General features: G+C 43.9%; 1 protein-coding gene across 1 annotated transcript in view; it reads left to right on the forward strand.

Moving 5' to 3' along the window:
• Window positions 1-26,653, forward strand: part of FRYL (FRY like transcription coactivator) — a 460,530-nt gene that overhangs the window by 357 nt on the left and 433,520 nt on the right. The gene's annotated exons all lie outside the window — the stretch shown is intronic.

Consider the following 26,653-nt stretch of genomic DNA (forward strand, 5'->3'; position numbering starts at 1 on the left):
AGCTCAACACAGCCAGACTGTGCCCAGGAGTGGTGTGTGTGTACAGAGACGATATACATCGACGTGTGTGTGCTGAGATCAGATCGCATGGATCAGAGACACAGGCAGGCTGGGGGGTAAACTCATTGTGACATCGTCCTAGACTGACCATACACTGTACGATCTGATTGTACAATACATACTACATTTGACATAAACCATTAATTAGTGATTGGATGGATAGTTTTGGTCAGTCATCATATGACATAGATTGGATGTAGATTGTACAATCGGATTGTATAGTTTATGGCCAGTCTGTGTGTGTGCGGATAATGGATTGTACATCCAGCTGTTACCTTCAGATAATCGGTCTCATGGATCAGACTGACTGATTGGTATCCAGTGCTCCCCATACACACTGCAATCTTTGTACAACCTCCGTTAGGACTCATCACATGGGCATCCATCCGGATGGCGCTGGACATGTAGCGCGGTGCTCTGCTTCATGACAAAGGCTGAGTTTAGATGTATGCGGAAGAGGGGTGATACAAATGCATGGTTGATGGCAGTGGACGGGCGTTTACATGCCGTGCTCATGCTGCGTCTGCAAACGTCGTAATCCATTTAAGGGAACAAACAGCACCACAAACGCTGCACAGCTGTGTACGATGCATGTTGTTGTAGCACATTTGTGCTGAAATGGCATTAAAACAGGTCTCACATCACCTCCTTACCACCTGTCAGTCGTCTCCTGAAAAGCGATCCAAAAGCAGATTGCTCTTCAGAGGAGCAGTTTGGATGTACGTCTACATCTGCCCTAAACAGCATCTTGCACATTGTTGACTACGCTGCAGCCGTGTACAATGCCTGGTCAGCATTTTGAGGGTTAAAACTGATAGAGGGGACCTGTCATTTCCTCACCGCCTGTCAAACACCCTCTAGAAAGCCATCAATCACAAATCGATTTTCAGAGGGGTGGCAGTGATAGTTGCTCCTGGAAATGAACCCCTCAGGTCATTATATACCTTACAATCTCTGGACAAGTTAGAATGACCAAAACTGTGTAATATGTGGACCTATCATAGGGCTGTACACAGGGTATGCCAGATGTACCTTGGCACACCCTAATCTGGGGCAGAACAACCTGTCGACCACAATCTTCCCATCAATCATGGGCAGGTGACGGGTAGACCGCAAATCTTCCTTGCCAAGCCCCACAAAAAATAATATTGTAAATAATAAAAAAAAAAAAAAAAAAGCTCCTGACTCTGTCCTGTGCCCTCCTGACTGGCTCTGTGCCCCCCTGACTGGCTCCATCCTGTGCCCCCCTGACTGGCTCCTTCCTGTGGCCCTGTGCCCTCCTGACTGGCTCCGCCCTGTGCCCTCCTGACTGGCTCCGCCCTGTGCCCTCCTGACTGGCTCCGCCCTGTGCCCTCCTGACTGGCTCCGCCCTGTGCCCTCCTGACTGGCTCCGCCCTGTGCCCTCCTGACTGGCTCCGTCCAGTGCCCTCCTGACTGGCTCCGTCCAGTGCCCTCCTGACTGGCTCCGTCCAGTGCCCTCCTGACTGGCTCCGTCCAGTGCCCTCCTGACTGGCTCCGCCCTGTGCCCTCCTGACTGGCTCCGCCCTGTGCCCTCCTGACTGGCTCCGCCCTGTGCCCCCCTGACTGGCTCCGCCCTGTGCCCCCCTGACTGGCTCCGCCCTGTGCCCCCCTGACTGGCTCCGCCCTGTGCCCCCCTGACTGGCTCCGCCCTGTGCCCCCCTGACTGGCTCCGCCCTGTGCCCCCCTGACTGGCTCCGCCCGGTGCCCCCCTGTCTGGCTCCGCCCTGTGCCCTCCTGACTGACTCCGTCCTGTGCCCTCCTGACTGACACCATCTAATGTCCTACTGACACATCCACTGCTATACCAACACCATCCTCTGCCCTACTGACACCGTACATATTTGAGGTTTGGGGGGCACACCCTAATGCAATGGGCTGCGCACACCTATGGAACCTACCTACACTATCCAGTCCAGCAGAACCTGGTACTAAAGAGTTGTTGGTAGATCTGATGGTGGCCATACACACTTTGATAAATGATCGATTTTCTTTTCCAGTTGATCTCTCCCCTCAGGGATAATTGATCTATAGCTGCCAACCCATTTCATCTATATGGCACACAATAGGGAGGGATTTCAGATGACAGTTGGAAGTTCTCAATCACATCCCAACTTTCACCATGCAGTCTCATAATCTGAGCGATCAGATTCAGTGCAGCTGAGTGATTGTATGCAATCAATATTTTTGTGCCCTGGCCGGTCTACTCAGTGTGATGAAATTCACTCTATAAAGGATCGGAAGGGCAGTTCTGTTTATTAAATAGTTTTGATTGAATTGTGCATTGATTAGATCATAAAATAAACTTGCACGATCGGCTGACAATGTGAGTCATTAGCTGCAAAGTAGGCAGCCCTAATGAAAGTAATGGGAGGCTGCTGGCTGATCGCACCCAATCACATGTAATCACTCATATAATGATCGCATATGAGTGATCATCCCTGGACACAGATTTCAACATGTGTGATGAGCGTCACCCAAACCCCGCCCCCATCTGCCACACATGGTCTGATTGTGATTGGATGAGACCATCAATAGATGACTATCTCCCGCCCACTGTCATATAGAACATTATGGAGATTATTTACTAAAACTGGAAAGTGCAAAATCTGGGGAAGCTCTGCATAGAAACCAATCAGCTTCCAGGTTTTCCTGTCAAAGCTTAAAATGTTTCTAAACCCAGGACCCTGCATTCACTATAACTAATCTCCCACCGTACACAGAACATGGAAATACAATTATTTTAGTAAATATAAACTGCTAAATACCCTTTCTCATCAGCAGTATATAGCAGTCTTGTGACTTCTATCAGTGTCTGGGTAAAGCTTGTAGGAGGAGTTTTCATTCTACTCTGACTGTCCTATAAGGCTGCATAACTCCCGACCCTCTGTCTGGACCGTGCTGATTGGCCCTGTGCTGATTACATGCACCCTCCCAAGAAAAAAAAAACTCTGGCAATACACACCAAACTGAGCATGTGCAGAGTGCCCCCAAGGCTCTGTTCTATCAGGAGATGGATTGGGGACAGTGGAAGAAGAGGGGGATCAGAGAAGACAGGATCAAACTGCCTTTTTACAGAATCCAGAGGATTAACTCCTTCCACAGTGAGTATAACAAGCATTCTTTACTGCATATACAGTGCAGACTCTTGTGGGTTTAGTAACACTTTAATTGAACAAGCTGAAGTTAGAAGATGATTGGCTACCATGCACAGCTGCACCAGATATTGCACTCTCCAGTTTTAATAAATCCCCCCCTATGTGTCGTACAATCATCATGTGTCTGTTTTCTGCATCCAATGAAAACTTTTCCCCAAATTTTCAAACCCCAGTTTTGAGTCTTTTAATTTTTACGACTGTATCCCCAACCCCCCCCATAAAGATTTCTGTAAGATTCTAATTCCACTTGCGGATTGTATGTTTGTGGTAGTGGACAAAGGGAACGGTCACAGCTGTCCGGTCCCCAAGAGCTTACATCTACTGCTACGCCGGGTGCACCAGATAAAACCGCAAGGCGTGTGCCTTTGTGTACTTATGGAACAATAAATCTCTATATTCCGGGTTTGAAGCGAGTGGCTACACCAGAATGACAGGTCTGTGTGTTCTGTATGATACCGATGTAAACATTGTCCCCTTACATTGATCATAATCACCCGGTCACCGCAGTATGACTGCCATGTTTCATTACATGTATTTGTTTCCCAGGAAATCTGACTTGTAGCGTTCTTTTTATTATTTGTGAGTGGCAGTGACATCAGATCACAGGGATGTACGGAGTTGTCATAGTGGTGAGAATTAGTGAGGTGTCAGGTGATGGATGTAAACATTGATTATCCTGTCACTGTATGTATGTACACATCTGTTTGGTCCTATGCGCTCCTGACTGTTCTATGGGCACCATGTCTGATGTGCTTGAACACCCTTTCTATAGAATGTTCCTGATTAATTTTCTATGATGTAGATTGGCAGATCTTTCTTTAACCCTCTCCAATTGCTCGGACTTGTTGACAGCATGCAGAATGTGATGATACATGTGTCATAGTTAATTTGTACACACACAGTTAGACACCTCCAGCATGTCTTTGGAGTGTGGAAGCAGAGATGAGCCCGGGCATTCTCCCAACTTCCACTTTGCCCTCCCTTTTTTTTTTTTTTTTTTTAAGTCTAATTATCTGCAGGCCATTGTTTCGTCAGATTAGGCAACCTGTCAGAATTTGTAACGGAAGTGACGTTCCGTCATGGCCATCTTGCTACACCCCGCACTCCTCCACAGTAAGGATATAGTGAGAAGGCGGCAAGTGGACATCTTGTTACACCCACTGGAGTCTTGCATTTTAGACTTATTTTTAACAGTATACTGAGCTTATATAGTGAAATACTGACTGTTTTGATGTTGAATTTTAAAAGCAGCGGCAAGCCTGCTGATTTCACAGGTTTGCTAATCTGACAGAACACCGCTGCTTTGAAAACTCAACATCAAAACAGTCTTGAGGGTTTTCAAAATACTGAATTTCACTATATAAGCTCAATTTACTGTTAAAAATAAGTGTGAAATGCAAGACCCCGGTGGGTGTAATGATATCCGCTTGCTGCCTTCTCACTGTATCCTTACTGTGGACGCGTGCGTGGCATAGCAAGATGGCTGTGCCGCAACATCACTTCCGTTACAAATTCTGATGGGTCGTCTAATCTGACGAAACCCCGGGGCATTCCCTACCCCACACATGTGAATAAAGGGCCGAGTGCTGGACAAATGTCATTGGCTAAATATAAGCATGTGTCCATATAAGGCATTGTTGTCACCAGCATCCCGCCCCTTTGTTTACATGTGCGGGGTGGGGAATGACCCGACTTGCAGTAGATTGGACCTAAAAAGAGAGCAAAGTGGAAGTGTGGATAGAGATGAGTTTGGAAGATGCCCAAACTCATCTCTGTGTAAGGAAACCCATGTGAACAACATGCAAACTCCATGCAGACAGTGTCCTGGCTAGGATTTGAACCAGAGACCTCAAGTACCACAAGGCATAAGTACTAACCACTAAGCCCATTTTTTGATAAAATATAAAAAATGATGGTATGCCAAGTAAATAGATACCTAACATGTCAGACTTTAAAATTGTGCATGCCCTTGAAATGGCAACAGCATCCCTTGTCAAGCATGGGCAGTGACAGGTACTCTTTACTGAGAGATCTAGGTTCTAGTAGACCTCAGATCTCTCTGCTCTCAAAAGCATCTGTTCAAATCGATATCGGTTTGAACAGATGCTTTACAAGCTGGTAACGGCTTGTAATCGTCAAATCAAACCGGAAGTGATGGAATCCTAGTCACTTCCAGTTTTTTCACATCACAGAGAGGCTGGTATGGATGTACCTTCATCCCCTCTGTGTTAACCAGGGCACCAATTGGCAAGCGGTCCTGGGCTCCCTGATCACGGGGGGGGGGGGGGGGGGCCTGGTAAAGGAGGCAGGGGGCGGGGGGCTTCTGTGCCCTACAGAAGTGATTGGGCAGCTTTAGAGCTGCTTGGATCACTTCTACATCAACCCCTTCAATACCTGGCAGTTTCACCCCCTTCCTGACCCTGCCAGTTTTCAGCTTTCAGTGCTGACGCACTTTGAATGACAATTGTGCAGTCATGTAATGCTGTACCCAGTGGTTTTTTTTGTTTTTTTTATATAGACAGATCTAGCTTTCTTTTGGTGGTATTTCATCACTACTGTTTTTATTTTTTATTTTTTGCTAAAGAAACAAAAAAAAAAAAGACCAAAAATTAGGGGAAAAAAAGTTTTTCTGTTATAACATGTTGCAAATAAGTCATTTTTCTCCTTCACTGATGAGGCTGCACCAATGAGCACTGATGATCTGCACTGATGGGGCTGCACTAATCATCAGTGCCCTGATAATTTCTTCAGAGAAGCCTAAACGGCCCCCACCTAACAACTGTATGTTTACTTTCTTCATCAGATCATCCCCCACAGTTATTACCATTTTGTATCACTTGACCCTCCCTCTTAGATTGTAAGCTCTAATGATCAGGGCCCTTAGATTCCTCCTGTATTGAATTGTATTGTAACGGTACTGTCTGCCCTCGTTGTAAAGAGCTGTGCAAACTGTTGGTGCTATATAAATCTTGTATAATAATAATCAATGTAAAGAATGATAATGATGCCCTGTCAGACTTGCCGGTTATGGTCTCTCCTTTCCTCACACAGAGACAGCGTGTGAGAAGAGGACTGCCGATAACCGGCAAGTCTGTTTACATGTGGCCAGATGTGATTGGACACAGCTGATTGCATGGTAAAGAGCCGCTGTGAGTGGCCCAAAGGACACAGCAGTCGCAGAGTGCGCCCAATGCGTAGGAGGCGTGGTTCTGGGAGGACGTCCACGAACGCCCTCCCAGAACTGGAGAGCTGCTCTGTAGCTGTTTTTCGACTATAGCACGGCAGGGAATTGGTAAAAGCCCATTGCTGGCAGAAAATTTTGGTACTGGAATCATGGCTGCAGCTATGATCCCGGTATAGCTACCTCAAACTGAGGATGTACCTGTATGTCTTAAGGGCGTGAAGTGGTCAAAAGAAGAGGAAGACGGGCATTACTGACCTTTGTTCTGACAATGATGGTTGCCCGACATCTATGCTAATATGACGGCTTTAATACTTTCAGAGGCTCTGACATGGAACGTGTATGCAGACGTTGACTTTGTACTCTACATGCATGTTCCTGGGTTAGTGATGAAGAAAGTATGAAGCCTGGAAATAGCCTGGCAATTACGGATCGTTCTCATCAGCCTACTTGCTAAAATGTGTGTGCACTGGTGTATGTTGTGTGGGGGCAGTAAAATGTGAAGTTACAATGTATTACTTTTCTCTAACTTTATTGAAGTGTCACCAAATGACATTCATTCAAGTCTATGTAGCGCAGTTGTTACATGCAATGTCTTGTGTAAAAATGCTGTCTGCATTTTTATGTACTGCAACCCACGTCAACACCAGTGGCCCTCTCCCCTTGCCACCCCCTATATGCAGTGGATCTATTCATGTGTCCAGCCCCTTTCAGAGCACGGGGCACATGAATTACAGTGGCCAGGTTTTTTATTTTAAGCACCCAATTGGAGTCAGAGGCTCTAATAGGCTTCAAAATAGGGTGGGCTCTGGTCGCAGAGGCTGCATCCCGAGCCCACCCAGGTGTGTTGCAACAGGGAATGAATATTCGCTGTTGCAACACTGATCCTCCTCCCGGGCCAATCGGGAAGCAGGTATGAAATTAGTTTCCCGATTGGGCAAAACGTCAGGCGTACCTATTGGATGCCTAGCACTGGGAGCAACAGAGAGGAGACGCACCTCAGAAGCTGCTCCAGGAGAGGAGACCGGAGCAACTTTCCCCGGGCCCGCCACGCTGGAAGATGGCCGCATCATCACTGCCCTTGTAAGGACAGTGGGTGGTGGGGGTGTGTTAGTGCCACGGGGGGTGGGGGGGGAGGTGGCGGTGGCAGTCGTGCTAGTGCCGCTCCACTGGCGGCCGGGGGGGGTTGTTTGGCGCCTCCGCCCTAAAAAAACACCCCACCAGCTGCCACTGGTCAACACAGCATTAGGGTGGTAAGCAGGCACATAGAAAACAATGGTTCCACCCAGAACTCCTTGTTGAGATGGGTTATGGGGCATTGCGTAGCGCTGAGCTTTACTGCCATCAAACTGGTATTTAGCCCAAGAAATAAAGGTAGATATCCTCCATATACCGTAACCTCTAATCCAGGTTCTTTGTTATGTTCCGTGATTGCTGATGGAAAGAAGAGGACATTTCCTGGGAGTTGTTTGATTTGCCCAGTAGCTGTTAAAGTAGATTTTCAACTAAACCTTTGTATCTTAGATTTGGCCAGGTTCACACATATGCGATCTCAGACATCACATGTGATTTGCAACCCCCACCGCAGGTGCCGATCACATGCGATGTCTGTGCAATGTGAGTTCAGCCATACACTTGTATGGCTGAACTCGCATTAGATTTGCAGAAAAAAAAGTGCAGGGACTTTTTTTTTTTTCCCCCCGCACTGAAATCGGATCGCATGGGTATTCTCACCTATGTGATCCGATTCCTGTGCGAGTTCACAGTTCACACTGCGATCTGTGAACCGATTTGGGGGTGTCGTTAACAATGTATAGTCACCCGCAGCTGTTGGCAGAGGTCAGTGTGAACTGCCTGCGGGAAAGATGCGATGCTGGATTTGCGCAGGTTCCCGCATCGCACAAGTGTGAACCTAGGCTTAATGCTGGGTACACACTAGTGCAAATTTGTCCACATCCAATTTGCACAGCAGAAGATTGTGACTGGCTCTCTATTGAGCCACTTCACGTATCTCCGCAGCGGCTCTGGTGTGATTTGCACAGGATCCCTGTGTGTCTTTTGGTCCATATTAGGTCGGGATTCAGCCAGAAATTTGGGCTGAAATCGGACCTGAAACGGTGAACGGGCACGCACCAGACTCCTGCTGTGAGCCACTGCGTGCTCATATGTGAACCCAGCCTAAAGGATAAGTGCACTTTAAAACATCTTATTCTTTTGGCCCCCTCCCTTGTATCAGCCTATGTAGAGTGACAAAGCTCAGTGTACATGATGTGAGCCTGCCCTTAGTGTTCTTCGAAGGAGTTCAGCAATCACTGCGTATTCCTTTGAATTGGTCTCCTTTTTAAATGTGCACTTCATGAACTATGAGTTTGAAAAGACACAATAATGATGATCTGTATCTGTCATGCAAAATGAGTAAAGTTTTTGTTATCTGCAGTTTTCTTATGAAAATCAGGGGAATTTTAGTAATAAACATTTGCAGGTAGTTATATCTTGTTTGTTACAGATTACAAAAAGTGAAGTGGCATAAAAATACTTTTTTTAAACCAAAAAAAAAAAAAAAATCACCTTTCCCAGCAGCAATCTGAAGATGAAGACCAGTCTTCTCTGTGTAAGAGCAGAGGTCCACCTCCAGCAGGCCAACATGTCTCCTGCACACCAACAGCTACTGCTGTGATTGTGACTGTGCAGAGTTGAGTTAAGCTGGCCATAGACAGATTACAATTGAATGGAATTTCGATTAGTGTGTGGCTGCCCCTGCTCAACAGGAGATAGGTTACTGATTTTACAGAATATTGCTATTTATCTTTAGCTGCCTGCCTTCCAGGGGCATTCTGGGGTGGTTTCAGGGCTGCATTAAAAAAAAAAATAGATGGATAACTTTGAGATGAGTATGTCCCAAAGCAAAAAAAAAAAAACATGTGAGGAGCTTCATATGGTATAGTAGACTCTTGAAGTGTAATCATTTTGGTACACTGATCTGAACTGGTGAGCTTTACTGCCTTGGAATAAGGATTTAGACCAACAGTCTCCAATCTGTTGGGCCGGTTGCTGCCCTTTGCTTGCCTTTATCCAGCCCATAGGGCACTATTCCATCCACTGATGCCAACAATGAGGCACTATTCCTCCTACTGACACCAGCAATGGGACAAAATTCCTTCCATTTGGCATCTACAACGGGGTACTATTCTTCCAACTGATACCAACAATGGGCTACCATTTCTTCCAACTGATACCAACAATGGGCTACCATTTCTTCTAACTGACACCAACAATGGGGCGTGATTTCTTCCAGCTGACACCAACAATGGGGCGCGATTTCTTCCAACTGACACCAACAATGGGGCGCGATTTCTTCCAACTGACACCAACAATGGGGCGCGATTTCTTCCAACTGACACCAACAATGGGGCATTGTTTACTCCATCTGGACATTTTCTACTTCCACTGGCTCTAGTCCGGCACTCCTAAAGTCCAAAGGACAGTAAACTGGCCCTTTGTTTAGAAAGCTTGGAGGCCTTTTTCCCCTACAGGAATCCCTAAAATAATTTTCAGGTCTTGAGATACCCATACTAAAACCAATTCACGGAGTCATGGGGAAAACAAATTCTTTGGTTGTGGGTGGGAAGAATGCAACCCTTACAATTGTGGTCAGAATGTCGCCCTTCAAGAGAGCTGAAAAGATGATTGGTATCATGCAGTTGGCTCTGCCTAGTGACATTACACCCTGAACTATGGAGGTCAATAAGCCACAGCTCAAGGAACCTCTAGCAACCTCTGGAGGAAACTAGGGTTTCAAAACACTGGTTGAGAATGTAGTTAAAGGATAAAGAAAGTGTACAGGATGAGAGTAATTTAAGTTTATAACTTTTATTATAATAAAAGATCCATAGATAAAGCCAACACGTTTTGAGGGGTTACAATTCCCTTCACCAGGGCTTGAATGCTTGCAATGATCGGAGAAAATGCAGGCAAATGAGGGTCAAGGTTTCTCAAATATTGTGGATACTCGGAGGGGCTCAAAATGGCACCAAAATTAATTTGTTATAGAAAATACATATAATTGCCCAGGAGCAAATAGCAGCAATCCAGGTCTTGGCCCTTGGGAACCCTACAATGTCAAATTTGTAGATGAAGACTTATGAGCAATATCCCTTGCCATCTGTACATTGCTGTGAAGCACTCCTGAAATGTCCCCCCCCCCAGTCTCCTGCACCTCCTGATCTATTAGTAAGTAAACAATATGTGCGACTTGTCTTGTGGTGTAGAGTCTATGACTGATCACACTGTCTTCTTGGTTTCCGTTCACAGTCTTTAAATGACTCATAAATATTCTGGAGTCAACCTTTAGAGACAGAGCACTTTTGTGCTGATGTGTCCATAAAGCATCTTATCTCGTCTAAGATTGGCTTGTTCATGTATGCAGAGCAATTAATGCTCTTATGATATCGGAGAGCTTTTTTTTTATTGTGTCGCTGGCGTTGTGAGTTCATTTTTCTCTGATGTTTTTGTCATTTATGTGGAAATTGACTTTGGTATTTTGTAGCCATAATTTTCTTTTTAACATTATCAGTATTTTAACTGTTCTGATTATTTCAAACTAGAATATAACAGATGCAACGTCCCATGGTGATTTATTGCTTCTTTGATATGACTACAGAAACTGGCCATACACTGCTAGATGTTCAGGTGAACATTTGTGTGGAAAATCTCATCAGCACATTCGTTAATTCCAATAGAGACTTGTTGAAGGTGCTTTGAAAGTGTTTGATTTTAACATTTTGATTTTAGTATGAATGGAATTTCCCGAACAATAATCACATATATTGTGAAATGAATTTAAAAAAGGTTTCCCATCACTACAGTTGAAACAACAGTTCACTATAAGAACGATAGGAAATAAAAAGAAAATCAAGTGGAAATTATTTGACTGAAATGCTAGTGTTTGGGCAGCTCAAGGTTAAATTGGTTGAAATAGATTGTTTGTGAAAAAATTTGGATTCTTTTTACTAATTGAGGTATCAATTTTTATGTAAACCTACTGTAGGTAGACACAAGGCTTTGTTGGTTTTTAGATCACAAATACAGTATGTATTTGAAGCATGTCCTTCAGCAGTACGCTCCAGTCGAAATTTAAAAATTACATCTTGAATTGCATATAAATGCACTAGAGGTGCACTGAATGAAACATTTTGGTACCAAAAATGCAGGATGCACTTTGCCGAAAACTAAAAATGACAATGCACCACCCCGTTGAAATTGAAAACACAGCAAGAACACATCAATAACGCACCCGTGTTACATTTTTGATGCTTTTTTTTTTTTTATGAAAAAACATGATAACCACAGTAAAATCGTGGCAACATCGCATGCACTTTCAGCGGCATTATCGCCACCTTTTTCTCTTATCTGCAACATGCAGATAACAGCATTTTTTTCGACCGTTCTGTTTCAGAGGCCGAAATCTCGGTGCATCCCTAAAACGCACACAATCCACTTGCTTAATATTTATTTTTTTTCCTTCAGGGCCCATTCACATTTTTGTGTGCCAGGGTGAGTACATACATTGCGATTTGTGTTCATTTTTAATGGGCTGCTATAATGTGCAACAATATAGCACAAAACAAATACAGTAAGTCACCTACATATGAACTTTCAGAGATGCGAATTGTGTTTGCACATTTTTTTTTTTTTTTTTTTCATTCAACCCAGCGGGCTGATCGAAAAAGAAAAAAAAAAAGACAGATTGCCGTACCAACACAAGCATTTTTGGTGCAGCGATCCCCCCAGCTGTGCTGTTGTGTTCTGACAGGGGGACACCCCCTCCAGAACACACTGATTAGCACTCGCAGCCTTTGTCTGCAAGCACGGATCTTTGTTGGACTTACGAACGAACTCCCGGAAAATAACTTGTTTGTAAGTAGAGACTTGCTGTATGCACCATTTTTATTTTTTGGTGCAGCTGCACATTGTGGCACTCTACAGTGCATGTGCGCTCCCCCTACTGTATTACTGCATTAGGTTACTATTGAAAATGAATGAATGGCATAGCACTGTTATTCGTGCTTTGTGGTAAATCGCATGTTTTCAGCTTGGTAACCGTTAAAGGAAATCTCTGGTCACAGAGTACACTTTCATTTTATAACATCAGCATTAAAATAGCAAACGATAGTTATTTTTGACAATCCAATGTAAGCCTACTTTCATGTTGTGAGTTCTGCCTGTCTGCCGGTCATCACTTTAGGCTCCGTACACACTGACCGAATGTCAGGCAGCATCGGCTAGTTCAAAAGAAACCAGGTATCGTTTGGCCAGTGTGTACTGCAGCCTGTCTGAGCAGCCGGCTTCTGTCGAAGAGGCATGACAGAAAAAGGTCTGCCGACCAATGGCTAAGGGCGCTGACCTGAGTGTTCGGGCACGGGGGGCGTCCCCCTGTCAGAACACAATAGAACAGCAGGGGAGATCACTGTACTAGCAGCTCCGACCTGAGCCGTCAGATTTTTTTTTTTACATTTACCTTGCTGGGTTGAACTAAAAAAAAAGTACCGGTAGCAGTGTGTACCTGGATTTACACAACTTTCTGGATTCCCTGCATGCTTTACAGATTCTCCTCTGCTGTTTAATTTCAATTTCTAAGAACTACATATCCCATGGTACCTTGCTGCCTGCAAGCAGTGATTCCTGTTCTGACCCCACCTCCTGAAACTCCTCCCCTCAGCATCTCTGTAGCTCAGAAGGCAGGCTCTGTGGAAATGTGTGACACAGAAGTGCCTACTCACAGTGTGTAGTGAATACGTGTCACAGAATTCAAGGAAGTATTGGAAATGTGTGAAGATATTCACAAAGTAAATTTAGAAACTTCAAGATTGCTCTGATTGATAAGAGTAGAAATTAATCAAAATACAGTGTAGAAATTAAAGCGGGGGTCCACCTATCTATCGTTTTTTTTTTTTTTTTTTTTTGGGTTCATTCACAAACTTTTCTTCTCATGATTATCTACTCACATGTTCTGTGTAATAAGTCTGCCTGTGTCCGATTTCGTTGTAAAGAATAACTTATAAAATTCACTGAAGGCGGTTTCCATCTTCATTGTGGGCATCTGAAGCCCACAAGCATGTATTTCCTGGATGCGGTGAATGCTGTGCTCCCAGCATTCACCGAGATGTTGTGATGACACTGTTGCACAATGCATGCTGGGAAGCCTGAGACTAGCTCCCAGGGGACTGTGGGAGGTCTGGGAGAGGCTAGAAACACGCCTACTCCCATAGGAGGAAAACCAGGAAGTGCTAAGAAGATTAGAAAAAAAAAGGTAATTACGGCGATTTAAATTTTTTTACACAGCATGTCAGCATCTAGGCAAGGAAGAGAATGCATAGAGATAATGTTCAAAATTTGGGTGGAACCCCGCTTTAATATATGGTTTTACATTTTGGCCATAGATCTCCACTTTCGTGGGGAAAAAAATTTGCAAATAAAGAAATTTTTTTTATAGCATGTACAATTACAATACAAAGTCATATTGTACTCGAATGTTATTAAAAATGACCTTTCCTTTTTCAATCTGCAGCCGCTGTAATTTTCTATAAATGCATTGCAATATGGCTACATGGAGTTGTTCTGTACACAAGATGTGTACTGACCACCCCCCAGAAATATCATTTCCTGCTTGTGTGATTGGCTCACCAGTTTTCCCAGAAGTCTGCCTAGGATACAAGTCAGATTTCAGGCATCCCCTGCAACATTTTTGGTGAGATATTTCCAATAGGAACACGTCTCAAAGGATGCAGGCCCAGTATCTTTCCTTATTAGTGCTCTGCAGCTGACTGTTAATTCTGAAACTCCCATTAGTCCCACTTAGCACAAGAACAGACAAACACACATGGATTTCTTCAGAAAGTAGGAATCTGCAACAAAGGTTGTTATAACCCCTGCAATATACATTGATCACCCAGAGGTTTTCTCAACAAAAGTGGAGTTACGCTTTAATGAACAAGTGTAAATGGGCCCTCAGCATTACGTGTGTGTGTTGGGTCGCCATCTGTGTCCCTTTTACAGAGATTTCCCTTCACTCCCTGTCCCGTAGCCAAACAGGAAGTGAGAGGAAATCCGTGCAAATTTAGGGAATTCCTTGGGGCCCCCCAGGCCACCAGAACTAGTGTCCCCATTGGAAGATATCCCCTCTATTACTTTTCTGGGAACAACCCAAGGTTTGGGATTTTATTTTTCCTTTCCATGATAATGGTAAACAAGACAAATAGGCTGAATCTCCTTAACGGGGGCACAGACAGCAATAAAAATTGATAGGTGTTTGCATCCCTTTCCACTCCATCCAAAACGTATTAAAGTTTGCCTGTAGTTATACTTTAAAGTGGTTGTAAATCCTCACATATACCCAGTGAATTGACTAACCTCAGGCGATACACAGAGATGAAACAAATCCTTCTACATCAGTTCTACCTGTATATTTACAGCCATATTTCCCCTTCATTCATTAAAAGTGCAGAATTTAAACTGGGGGTGGAGAGCTGAAGTTACATCAGTGAGGAGAGCTCTGAGAGCTGATTGGAGGGAAGGGACACACCCCCCTTCACACAGCACACAGGGACAGAGTTGAGGCTGTCAATCGGATAAAGTTCTCTCCCCTGTCACCATTTTTCTTTTGGTGTCAGGAAAACTTGTCAGAGGTGATTCATGCTGATTGCAGAGGAATGAAGCAGCAGACAGAAATTACACTTGGTGCTCTTAATTGAGAGAGGTACACAATATAGAGGGGATATGCTTTGTTAATATTTCATGTCTGAGGTTTACAACCACTTTAACGGCCAAGTTCAACTTTTGGTAACATGTTACACCCATATTGAGGATATAACATATTACTGTGCACCTCCTAGCTGCTCTCCCCGGTTCCCAGCACTCTCCCACCCCCTCCCCATAACTGGGGAATGGGTGATCCCGCTTTAATTTCACCCCGCACCCACTGTCAACAGTGTGGCTGTGCAGGGCTGGGTCCGGACAACTGCGTCATTCATTCACATAGATCTGTGAATGAATGAACTGCAAGTTCCGTCTGCCACTGTGGCAGACTGCTTGTAGTTCTCAATGAACTTTAAGGGTGCCGATGAGCACCCTTAAGAATAGATCCTTATTCTTCCTGCACTTCAGTAATGCCTCGTTTCCACAGAGCGGATCGGTCCGGCCTATTCAGATGAGCGTTTCTACTGCAAGTAGGACCGCCAGGGGCCATACGTGGGTTTAGAAAAAAATGCCTAGCATGGCGTCACACGTCCGCCAATCAGTGGAGTGTATTGTAGCTCCGCCCTAACTGAACCGTACCATTTTCTATGGCCCCACATCTGAAGCAGGACCCAGAATGGTGCGGTTCGGTTGTATGGGCCGCTTTCATAATGGAAACACTCAAAATAGCGTACCGTACCGAACTGATCCGCTCAGTGGAAACGAGGCATAACTGTCTGCCCATATGGAAGGTACTGGCAGACAGCTTTACTTTAGTGTCTGCAGGAGCATGCCATTGTGCAATGCCCTGCAGGCTCCGAAGAAAAAAATAATAAATGCACATTTTTTTTTTTTTTTTTTTTATCTGCAAAAAAAGTGCATTTATTTTTTGTATTTTTTGTATTTTTTTTTTTTTAAATTGAACTTCCAAATTAATCTATGCCTCGTCAGGGCCCACTCTCATTTCAGCCCTGGAAAGATGATGGGAGACCTGGCTATCATGGAACTGTAGGTTATGGTGAGTAAAACTCATCCCTTGGAAAAAAAATGCTGTGAGTGGGTGGGACAAATTTTATTTTTTTAAATCGGCTTGGAGTTGGGCTTTAAAGTGTAACTATCATCACCACATACTCAACAGCATACTTGAGGGAAGTGATTTTCTACTCGTACAGCGCTCCCAAACCGCCCCAAAGATGCTGCTTGCAGGACTTTTCTGAACGTCCCAGAAGCGCACCGCCGGGTGTGAAAGCACCCATTGTAATGAATAGGAGGCAGTTTTCAGGCGCTATTTCTAGCGCTACTCGTACTGAAAGACATGAATGGGTGAACGTGTATAGGGTATGGACATGTTCTGAATGCAAAAAAGCCTGTGTTAGGAGAACGTCTCTGCCATGTGCACATTTACTTGAGTACCACTGTATGGCCATTCTTGTCTTTGTACAGTTATATACAGCCCCTGGGCTTCCTAGGTGCAGAAAAAGGCCAGAGTTTTATGTTGTAAGCCCCTAATGCGCCTATGTGCATGAAGACTAAGGCTCCATTCACACCTAGGCTATTTGAATTGCGGGTGGAATCGCTGCGATTTTGCCTGCAATTCCAGAATCATTGGACGCATTTGCGATGCCATTATTTCTTAAAGTGGTTGTAAACTCTCACACGCCACTTTTACCTACAGGTAAGCCTATAATAAGGCTTACCTGTAGGTACTGGAAATACGTTTGCACCGACATCATCGCGCATGAGTACTAAAAGGGCACGATCGTGCCGTTTCTATAGGGCCCGTGCTGTGACTGTTGGCTCCCGTCGGCCAGCCATAGAGCCGGAGTCCATGGCCCCGAAAAGGATGAGGGGTGAAGATGGACACGGCCACCAGCGGGGAAATCGCGGGCTTCGTTTGCGGGTAAGTGCTACATCATTATATGCGATGCATAGCACATTATGCTTTTACTTTGCAGGGGAATAAAGAGGAAGTAAAACCCATAAGGGTTTACTTCCTCTCTAATGGCACCCCAATTGCAGTGCGGTATTGTCACGATTGTCGAGCAATAAAGTCTGGAGCCTTATGGAGGCCTGAGATTTGCATTTTGATACTCTGACAGTGTCTAGGTTTTTCAGTTTATTGTTTTTGTGTGGCCTGTAGATTATAGTACAATGAGTATTATAGACCTAAACCAGTATTATTTTTGGCACTACCTATAGATCATTATGATGCAATTTGTGGCCTTGTTAGTAAGGCTGTGTTCTATTAATTGTATTGCCTTTTTAGTGTGTCTCATTGAAAGCTTTGACTGTCAGATTTTAGAAGTCTAGCTGCAAATATGTTGTGTTCTATGATGAAGATAAGCTAAGACAGAGAGGTATGTGATCAGAACACGCTACTTATAAAGAGGAAGTGTCACCTTTCATTGGCTTCCCCTTATTTTCTACATCTCCCGGAATTATTGCATTGTGACTTCTTAAAGGGCATCAGACCTTGGATTGTTGGAACACATTAGTCTGCATTGTGTACTCTGGCATGGTAAACATTTATACACATTGGTGTTTTTTTGTGAGCGTGTTTTTTTTTTTTTTTTTTTGTATTGTACTGGGAGAGAAAATGGGGGGGGGGGGGGCTTGGGGATTACAGAATTAAAATTGCAGCATGCAAGTTTTTTTTTATTTTTATTTTTTTATACAAACTCCAAACAAAATACGAGCAGGGAAGACGTCACTGTTATGTGCTTAAGTTCCACTTTGATGTGCAATTAGCCCAAAGGGTAAATATGTGGGGTGTGTGTTTTTTTTTTTTTTTTTTTTTTATAAACGTTTCCTTGAAGTTGGTAAATGACCGTCTCCTGCCTTCTTCTCCATTGAAAAAAGTTCACGGATTACACTGCTTGTAACATAATCTGTGAATGGGGAGACTCAGCTGCAGGGTGTTAAAGCCCCTCAGCTGCTAGTGTGAATGAGCCCTTAGACATCATTTATGATTTCTTTATTTCTTACTGAGTTGCATTTACATGTGTGTTCCAGTTCATTTCGGTGCAACAAAAAGAAGCATGCTGTATTTTTTTTTTTTTTAATGTACTTGAAAGCATTGCAATGGCATAAACTAGACTTATTGAAATACATTTATTATTGTTGCACATCCATTCGCATTGCGTTTAAGATGCATTCACTGCATCTGGTGTAAGCAAGCCCCAATCTAAAAGCACAAGGCTGGATTGGATTGATCCTTCCCTTCTTTTTTTTTTTTTTTTTTCTTTCTGAGGATCTGAGATATTTTTTGTAAGTTTGATTTCTATTCCTTGTTATTTTTCTCTCAACTCCAGAAAAGGGGTTAAAAACGTCTGTTGCGGTGCTTCGGAAGCGCTGCCCATTCATTACAATAGGCAGGGGCATTTTCCCAAACCGCCCCAAAGATGCTGCTTGCAGGACTTTTCTGAACGTCCCAGAAGCGCACCGCCGGGTGTGAAAGCACTCATTGTAACGAATGGGAGGCAGTTTTCAGGCACTTTACAGGCGCTATTTCTAGCGCTAAAAAAAGGGGTGTAAAAGGAGTCTTAGGGACACATTGCCTTTTACTGGATGTGGTAACCTTGTATTATGAGGCCTGTGGGGGTGGTGACGAGGTGTGAAGGAAAAAGTACCCAGCACACCAATGGTATTTCTATTCTGTTCTACGTGCCATTTATGACATGTTTAAACACGGCCGGCGTTACATCACCGCTGCCATTCAAATTGCTGATGTAGCATCTGCTGTCACATGGATGAGCACAGTGTGAATGGGTTGTCGTTGTTTGCGTCATGTGACTTGTGGCATATTCACTACACTGCAGCAAATTAATTACTTACAAGCAAGTTCATTTTTATTACATGATATACTGCTTCTGTTTTCCGCTTTGACTCTTGAAGCTTTTAAATGGTTCTTACTGCTTTGATTTATGTCTTGTTATATTGGAAGACAAAATTGTGTGTAAGTTATTGCAGCAAATTTAATATAATATTACTAAATGCATATACTTTACATGTGTCGTACAGCAAACGTCCTGACAATACAGAATATAGGAAGGGGGTTCATTTGTGGATGTATTTGTGACAAGTAATGAGACGGCAGTGGTTTGTTTGAATCAGACATGACATTTTTGTGTGTCATCCAGATTTTAAAGATGTGATTCTACATTCGATGCAGATCTTCTGATCAAACCATGCTGCTGTATAGCTCACCATTAACCAGTCTGGTCTGAAGATGAGGACAGGGCCCTTTAAGGACATCTTCCTAGGGCCATGATGAGTGTTTTCAGCTTGGGAGCACACAGAAATTTTCCAGTTTGCAGGAAAATCTCTATAGGTCCTGCCCAATCCTTCCTTTATGATGAGATGAGGACAGGGGGCTTTACCTGTGCTCAGCTGCAGGCCGCCTGGAGCATTGCACAATTACCCCTGCACAGGTTCAGGCGCTACATGCCATAGGCATATGTCTGTAGTTCCTAAAGTATGAATAAGGCAAAACTTCTTTTTTTTTTTTTTTTTTGGATAGAAAGGAACAGGGCTTTTTTTCAGGGGGAACTTGGCGGAACTCAGTTCCACCACCTCTGGCTCAGACCCTTTGGTGCCTGCTCACCACAATCACTTGCAAACACAGAAGTTTGGTTTCTGTGTTTACAAGTGACAGCTCTGCACTCTGTATGTAATGCAATCCTGGTATTTAATGCCCCTTTAAGACCCTCCTACTGTTTTTGTGAAATTTGACCGAACGAACCCACTATTTGTTGTGATTTGGAGGGTGTGTGTGGGGGGAGGGGTTTTGTGGTTGTGGGGCCGTGGTTAAGTTCCAGCACCTATTGTTTGAGAAAAAAGCCCTGGAAAGGAGAAGGATTACAATACTTGTCAGGTTTATATTGTCTGTTTCTCCTTATACCGGAAATTCCCCCTCCCTATTTGTCCTGTTTGCCATTTTATCACAGAGAGTGAAAGAAAATCCTGAATTTTGGGTTGTCATCAGAACAGTCAGAGAGGGGAAATCTTCTATAGGAACACCAGCTCTCGTGGCCCTAGTGACAACCATGAATTTCCTTTCGCTTCCTGATTTTTTTTTTATGGGACAGGAAGTGGACACAAATGGGTAAAAAAAAATTTAAATCTGACCGGTGTTGTATCTATACCATGCCCTATTTTAAAAGAAAAAAAGTTTTGCCTTTTAGTTCTACTTTAAAAAGGCATACGGTTAACACTTCTGCCTGGCAGCATTAAATCATCGCTTCGAATCTCAAGCACTGCACTATGTGCCTGGAGTTTACATGCCCTGGGTATTCCAGTTTCTGCCAACACCCCAAGTTAGAGACTTTAGATTGCAAGCTCCTTGAGGGCAGGGACTGATGTAAATGTACGCTATACATTGGGTATAAAATAATCACCCTTTGCAGTCTTAAATGAAGATAGTTTGTTTTATCCAGTCGTTCAATCAGCGCAACTTATAACATTCAATTGAAAGATCTGACACCAACATGTCATAAAAAAAAAAAAAAAAAAAAAATTCAAAAACTGAATCACTGAGTTGGAAATAGGATCACCCTCTCTTCTAAAAATGACTTGTAAATTCAATCAGGTGTAGCTAATCACCTTCTCAATGGCACATAAAGCCATTTGTCTTTCAGCTGTGGTCATTTTGATTTAACTCAACATGAAAAGAGCTTTCCTGGAGCATTTCAGTCCTTCGTTTGCTTCAGTTGCAGTACCATCAACTATGGGTGGCAAGGCACTGTCACAAGACCTCCGGGATAAAGTTGTGAACAGGCACAATTCAGGCGATGAATAACAAAAAATGTCTCGCAGCACAGTGAAGTCTATTATTAAGAAAGAAGTGGAAGGTATTTGGTACAACAAAGACCCTCCCTGGATCAGGACGTCGCTCCCAAAATGAATGAAAGAGCCAGAAGGAAACTGGTCAGAGAGGCTACCAAGTGGTCCACAGCAACTCTGAAGCAGCTGCAGGAATTTATGACGAGAGTGGTCATTGTGTGCATGTGACAATATCACAAATGTGGCTTGTATGGGAGGGTTGCAAGAAAAAAAGCCACTCCTCAAGACAGGCCACATAAGCATGCGTCACATGAGTTTTGCTAAAGCACCCCTTGAAAATTCTGAGGCCACATGGAAAAAGGCGTTATGTTCAGATGAGACTAAACTGGAATTATTTGGCCTTAACCTCAAACGATATGCCTGGCGAAAATCCAATACAGCTCACCGTCCAAATCGCACCATTCTTACAGTAAATGATGGAGGTGGTAATATCCTGCTATGGGGATGTTTCTCTGCAGCAGGGACTGGAGCACTTGTCAGGATAAAAGGAAAAATGGATGGGGCAAAATACCGTCAAATTCTTGAGGACAATCTGTTGCCCTCTGCCAGAAAGTTGTTAATGGGAAGAAGGTTTACCTTCCAACAAGACAAAGACCCAAAGCGCGCAAAAATGACCACACAGTGGTTAACTGCTTGCCGACCAGCCGCCGCAGTTATACTAAGGTAAGTTGGCTTGGCTGCGCTTATCGCCGTAGCATATGTATACTAGATTTTGTGGGCACGTGAGCTTGCCTGCGGGTCCGGCGGACTCGACCACCCGTGATTGCGGGAATGAGAGGCAGAACGGGGATCTGCCTTTGTAAACAAGGCAGATTCCCGTTGACGGGAGGAGAGAGAGATCAGCTGTTCCTAGTGATCAGGAACAGAGATCTCCCTCTTCTCCCAGTCAGTCCGTCCCCCTGACAGTTAGAACACACACTGAGGGAACACATTTTACATCTTGATCACCACAAGTGTTAACCCCTTCCCTGCCAGTGCCATTTATACAGTGATTAGTGCATTTTTATAGCACTGATCACTGTTTTGGTGTCACTGGTCACTTGGGGTCAGATTTGTCCGCCACAACGTCGCAGTCCCGCTAAAAATCGCAGATCGCCGCCATTACTAGTAAAAACAGTGAGAGAAAAAAAAGTCCCTAAATCTTTCCCCTATTTTGTAGACGCTATAACTTTTGCGCAAACCAATCAATATTGCGATTTTTACCAAAAATATGTAGCAGAGTATATATTGGCCTAAACTGATATATAAGAAAAACTAAAATGTATTTATTTATTTTTTGTGGATATGTTTTATAGCAGAAAGTAAAAAATATTATTTTTTATTTTTTTTTTCAAAATAGCCGCTCTTCTTCCATTTATTTATTTATTTATTTTTTTTTTACTGCGCAAAAAATAACCACAGAGGTGGTCAAATGCCACTAAAAGAAAACTCTATTTTTGTAGGAAAAAAAGGACAGCAATTTTGTTTAGGCACAGTGTCACATGACTGCTCAATTGTTAGTTAAAGCGATGCAGTGCCGTATCGCAAAAAATGGCCTGGTCATTGGGGGGGAAATCCTTCCCGGGGCTGAAGTGGTTAAGGGCCCTTTCACACTGGGGCGGTTTGCAGGCGCTATTGCTATCGCTAATACTAGCGCCTGCAAACCGACCCGAAAGTGCCGCTGCTTTGTCTCCAGTGTGAAAGCCCTGAGGGCTTTCACACTGGAGCGGTGCACTAGCAGGACGGGAAAAAAAGTCCTGCTAGCAGCATCTTTGGACCGGTGAAGGAGCGGCTGCCCATTGAAATCAATGGGACAGCGCGGCTATACCGCCGGGAAAGCGCCTCTGCAGAGGCACTTTGCGGTGGTTTTTAACCTTTTCTCGGCCGCTAGCAGGGGGTAAAACTGCGCCGCTAGCGGCCGAATACCAACGGTAAAGCGCCGCTTACAATATCGACACTTTACCGCCGCCGACGCCCCCGCCCCAGTGTGAAAGGGCCCTAAAGGAGAAAAATGTGAATGTCCTTGCATGGCCTAGTCAGAGCCCAGACTTAAACCCCATTGAAAATCTGTGAAATGACTAGAAGGCTGCAGTCCACAAACGTTCACCTTCGAATTTAACTGAACTTGAGCAGTTCTGCAAAGACATATACCAACAGACTAAAGGCTGTAATTTAAAGCAAATAGTAGTTCAACTAAATACTGACAGTATTTTCCAACTTTTTCCAACTCAGTTTTTTTTTTTTATCCTTATTTTTTCTTCTGACATGTTGGTGTTTATATCTTTCACTTGGATGATACGTATACGTTGCACTGCATAAGTAAATACAGCTGGATAAAACAAAAACTGTGCCTGTCTTCATTTCAGGCGGCAAAGCAACACAATTTGATTATTTTAAAGGGTAAGGGGGCTTTTTTTCTGTACCCACTGTATATACAGCACTGCATAAATTGTCAGTGATAAGTACCTGTAAAAAAATAAGGCTGTAAATGTTTTAGATGTTGCTTTCTGCAGCCTATAAGTGAGCACAACTTGATTTTGGCCCCTTTCAATGTGGTTATGTTATAAACTGCATAGAAGATTGAACCAGGAGCTGGGTTCTGAACATCTCTTCAGTTGTCCACAAAGAGTATAAAACCAGTACTGAAGTTATTTTCACCCTTACATAAGTCAGTTGTGAGTAATGTAATCAATTATGGAACGTCTCCCTAATACAATTTTTTTCCAAAAACATTTTTTATTAAGATTTTTATTAAGACTTATTGTAGGGGTCACAATTGATCAAAAACACAAAAGAGAAAGTTCAACATTTGAGAATACAATGAGACACATTTCCATAAAACAGTAACAGGAAGATTGCCCAGTGGTGGCCAGTGTGGATTCCTGAAAAGGTTGCTTAGAAGATAATTGTGGAGGAGATTAAAGTCATACTAAAGTCTTTTTTTTTTGTTTTTTTTTTTTTGTTTTTCATTAAAAATAGCAGACGTTATACTTACCTGCTCTGTGTAATGGTTTTGCACAGAGCAGCCCTGATCCTCCTCTTCTTGGGTCCCTCACTTGCACTCCTGCCCCTCCCTCCCTCTTGAGTGACACCACAGCAAGCAGCTTGCTATGGGGGCACCTGAGCTGAGCTGCAGCTCTGTGTGTCAATGCAGACATGGAGCCGTGGCCCAGCCCTGCCCATTTTCACTCCTCATTGGCTCACTGATTTTGATTGACAGCAGTGGGAGCCAATGGCACCGCGCTGCTGTATCAGCCAATGAGGGGGGAGTCCCAGACAGCCGAGTCTCTCCTACAACATCGCTGAATAGGGATGGGCTCCAGTATTTGGGGGCTGAGGGGGACTACTACACACAAAAGGTTTAGAAGGCATTAGGATGATAACATTTCTGCCTTTACAACCACTTTAAGGCTTCGTGCACACTACTCAAAAAACGCTTAAAAATACGATGGATAAAAAAACACTAATATTTAGTATTTTATTTTTGTTGCCAGCCTTTTTGCAGTGTTTAGGAGTGTTTTTTTTCAAAAGTATTTAGGAGCATTTTTGTCAAGAAGCGGCCGGCTGCCGGCATCCTTAACGACAAGTGAATAGCTGACCGAGATTCAAACAGTCTGTGGTCGACCTTAACGCCGGGAGGCAAGATGGACTTCCCAATCACATGATCCCTATGATTGGCTGTCACAGTGGTCACATAATTGGGAGCCTGCCCCACCGATTTGCTGGGGGAAATTTATTTATAGAGCTCTGCTCTGGTCACATGATCCAGCAGTCTGGCTTAACCTTTGTCAGTGAGTGGCTGCTGCAGGGGAGAAGAGGGTACACTGATGACGGCTGAGCCATGGGAGTCTATGGGTGACGGCATGGTTTTGAGAATTCACAGCTGTTGTGGAGCATTCTCTGACACATGGAAGCCGGATCTGCAGGATCACATGGTGAGCAGATTAAAAATAGGCAAGTACACAGAACTTTATTTTTTATACAGGGTAGGTAGGTGGAGGGGAGAGAATATTCTATGGAATAACTGGTATTAACCTTTACTACCACTTTTTATAGCACAAATTGCATTGAATCCTTTTATTTTTACTTCTTCTAAAAAACATCCGGTCCCCTGAGGTTGGTAGGTACACTTTAGCCGTTGCAGGTTAAGGCTTGTATATTTCTCAACAGAGAGAAATGTTTGCTATTTTTCTCTTTTTAGAAACTCACCAGAAGTAATTCATGTAAAGTGTGTTTTGTTTAGCAGAAGCAGCAAGTTGCCGTTGGCTTCACTCTGAGTTCTCTGTATCTGTAGTCAGAAGATAATTAGCACATAAACAATGTTTAGCTGGATATGAGGCTTTCTAACCTAAAAAATGGTAAAATGCTTTTATATAAAGGAACCTTGAAGAGCACCAAAGATCAGTCTGTGCAATACAAATGTCGCCTGTTCGCATGTCACATGTCCGCAGACTTGTTTTGTGAATATTTATCTAACAATACAGAGCTACAACTAGAAAAGTAGCGCAAGCAGGGGTTAGTGCATGTATATGTAATATATATATATTCAGTCATGAACTAGCCATTGAGTATTCTCTCTATCTCTCTCTATTCTATCTATTCTCTCTATCTCTCTCTATTCTCTCTATTCTCTCTATCCTCTCTATCTCTATCTATTCTCTCTATCCTCTCTATCTCTATCTATTCTCTCTATCTCTCTCTATTCTCTCTATCTATCTCTCTCTATCTCTATCTCTCTCTGTCTCTCTCTATTCTCTCTATCTCTCTCTATTCTCTCTAGCTCTATTCTCTCTATCTCCTTGCTAGAACCCCTTTGCCTTCAGAACTTCCTTAATTCTTTGTGGCATAGATTCAACAAGGTGTTGGTAACATTCCTTTGAGATTTAGGTGAGATTTGCTGCAGATTTGTCGGCTGCACATCCATGATGCAGACATCCCAACCTGCAAAAGCTCATTTCAGGGAGGTGACGATTCGAGCCGGCGCCGACTACCCCCTCCTCCAACCCCCCCCAATGAAATGCAGCTATATCAGTGCCAATTAAGTGCAGCCATACCAAGTCAAATTTAATGCTGCCATACCAGTGCCAATTAAATGTAGCCATAGCAGTGCCAATTAGATGCAGCCATACCAGTGCCAATTAAATGCAGCCTTACCAGTGTCCATGGAATCATCGGATCATCCTGAGTGACACATGAGTCAGTGATGATTGAGCTGAGAGATGTGGTGAGAGAGTCACACAGTGATGCTCAGCGTCGCTGTGTCACTCTATCCACACTCTGCAGAACTTGCACACTCTGGAGGACCAGCCTGTGTGTACCAGAGTCAGTGTGACTCCTCCCCCTCGCACAGACTGGTCTTACTAGCGAGGGGAGGACCTCTTGTCATCATCATTGACATCAAGATGTCGGGTTCACACTGCTGGCAGTTGCAGACTGTTGTACAGTCTGTCTGCCAGCTTACACACAGTCTCAGTGACACTGTTCTCTGTCACACCTGGGACGGCTGGCACACCCCACCCACAATCGCTCGCATGATGGGATCTGATCAGATCTGCCACCTGCTGAGTGAATGGTAAGGCTGCTTAGGCTGTTGTGGCTGAGTGACACTGCAGGCTCAGCTGGGAGATCGTGCCATCCTCGCAGGTGTCCGGGAGCCTGCAGTCAAATGCGGGAGACTCCCGCG

This window comes from Aquarana catesbeiana, linkage group LG01 (assembly GCF_042186555.1).
Source record: "Aquarana catesbeiana isolate 2022-GZ linkage group LG01, ASM4218655v1, whole genome shotgun sequence".
Classification (NCBI taxonomy): domain Eukaryota; kingdom Metazoa; phylum Chordata; class Amphibia; order Anura; family Ranidae; genus Aquarana; species Aquarana catesbeiana.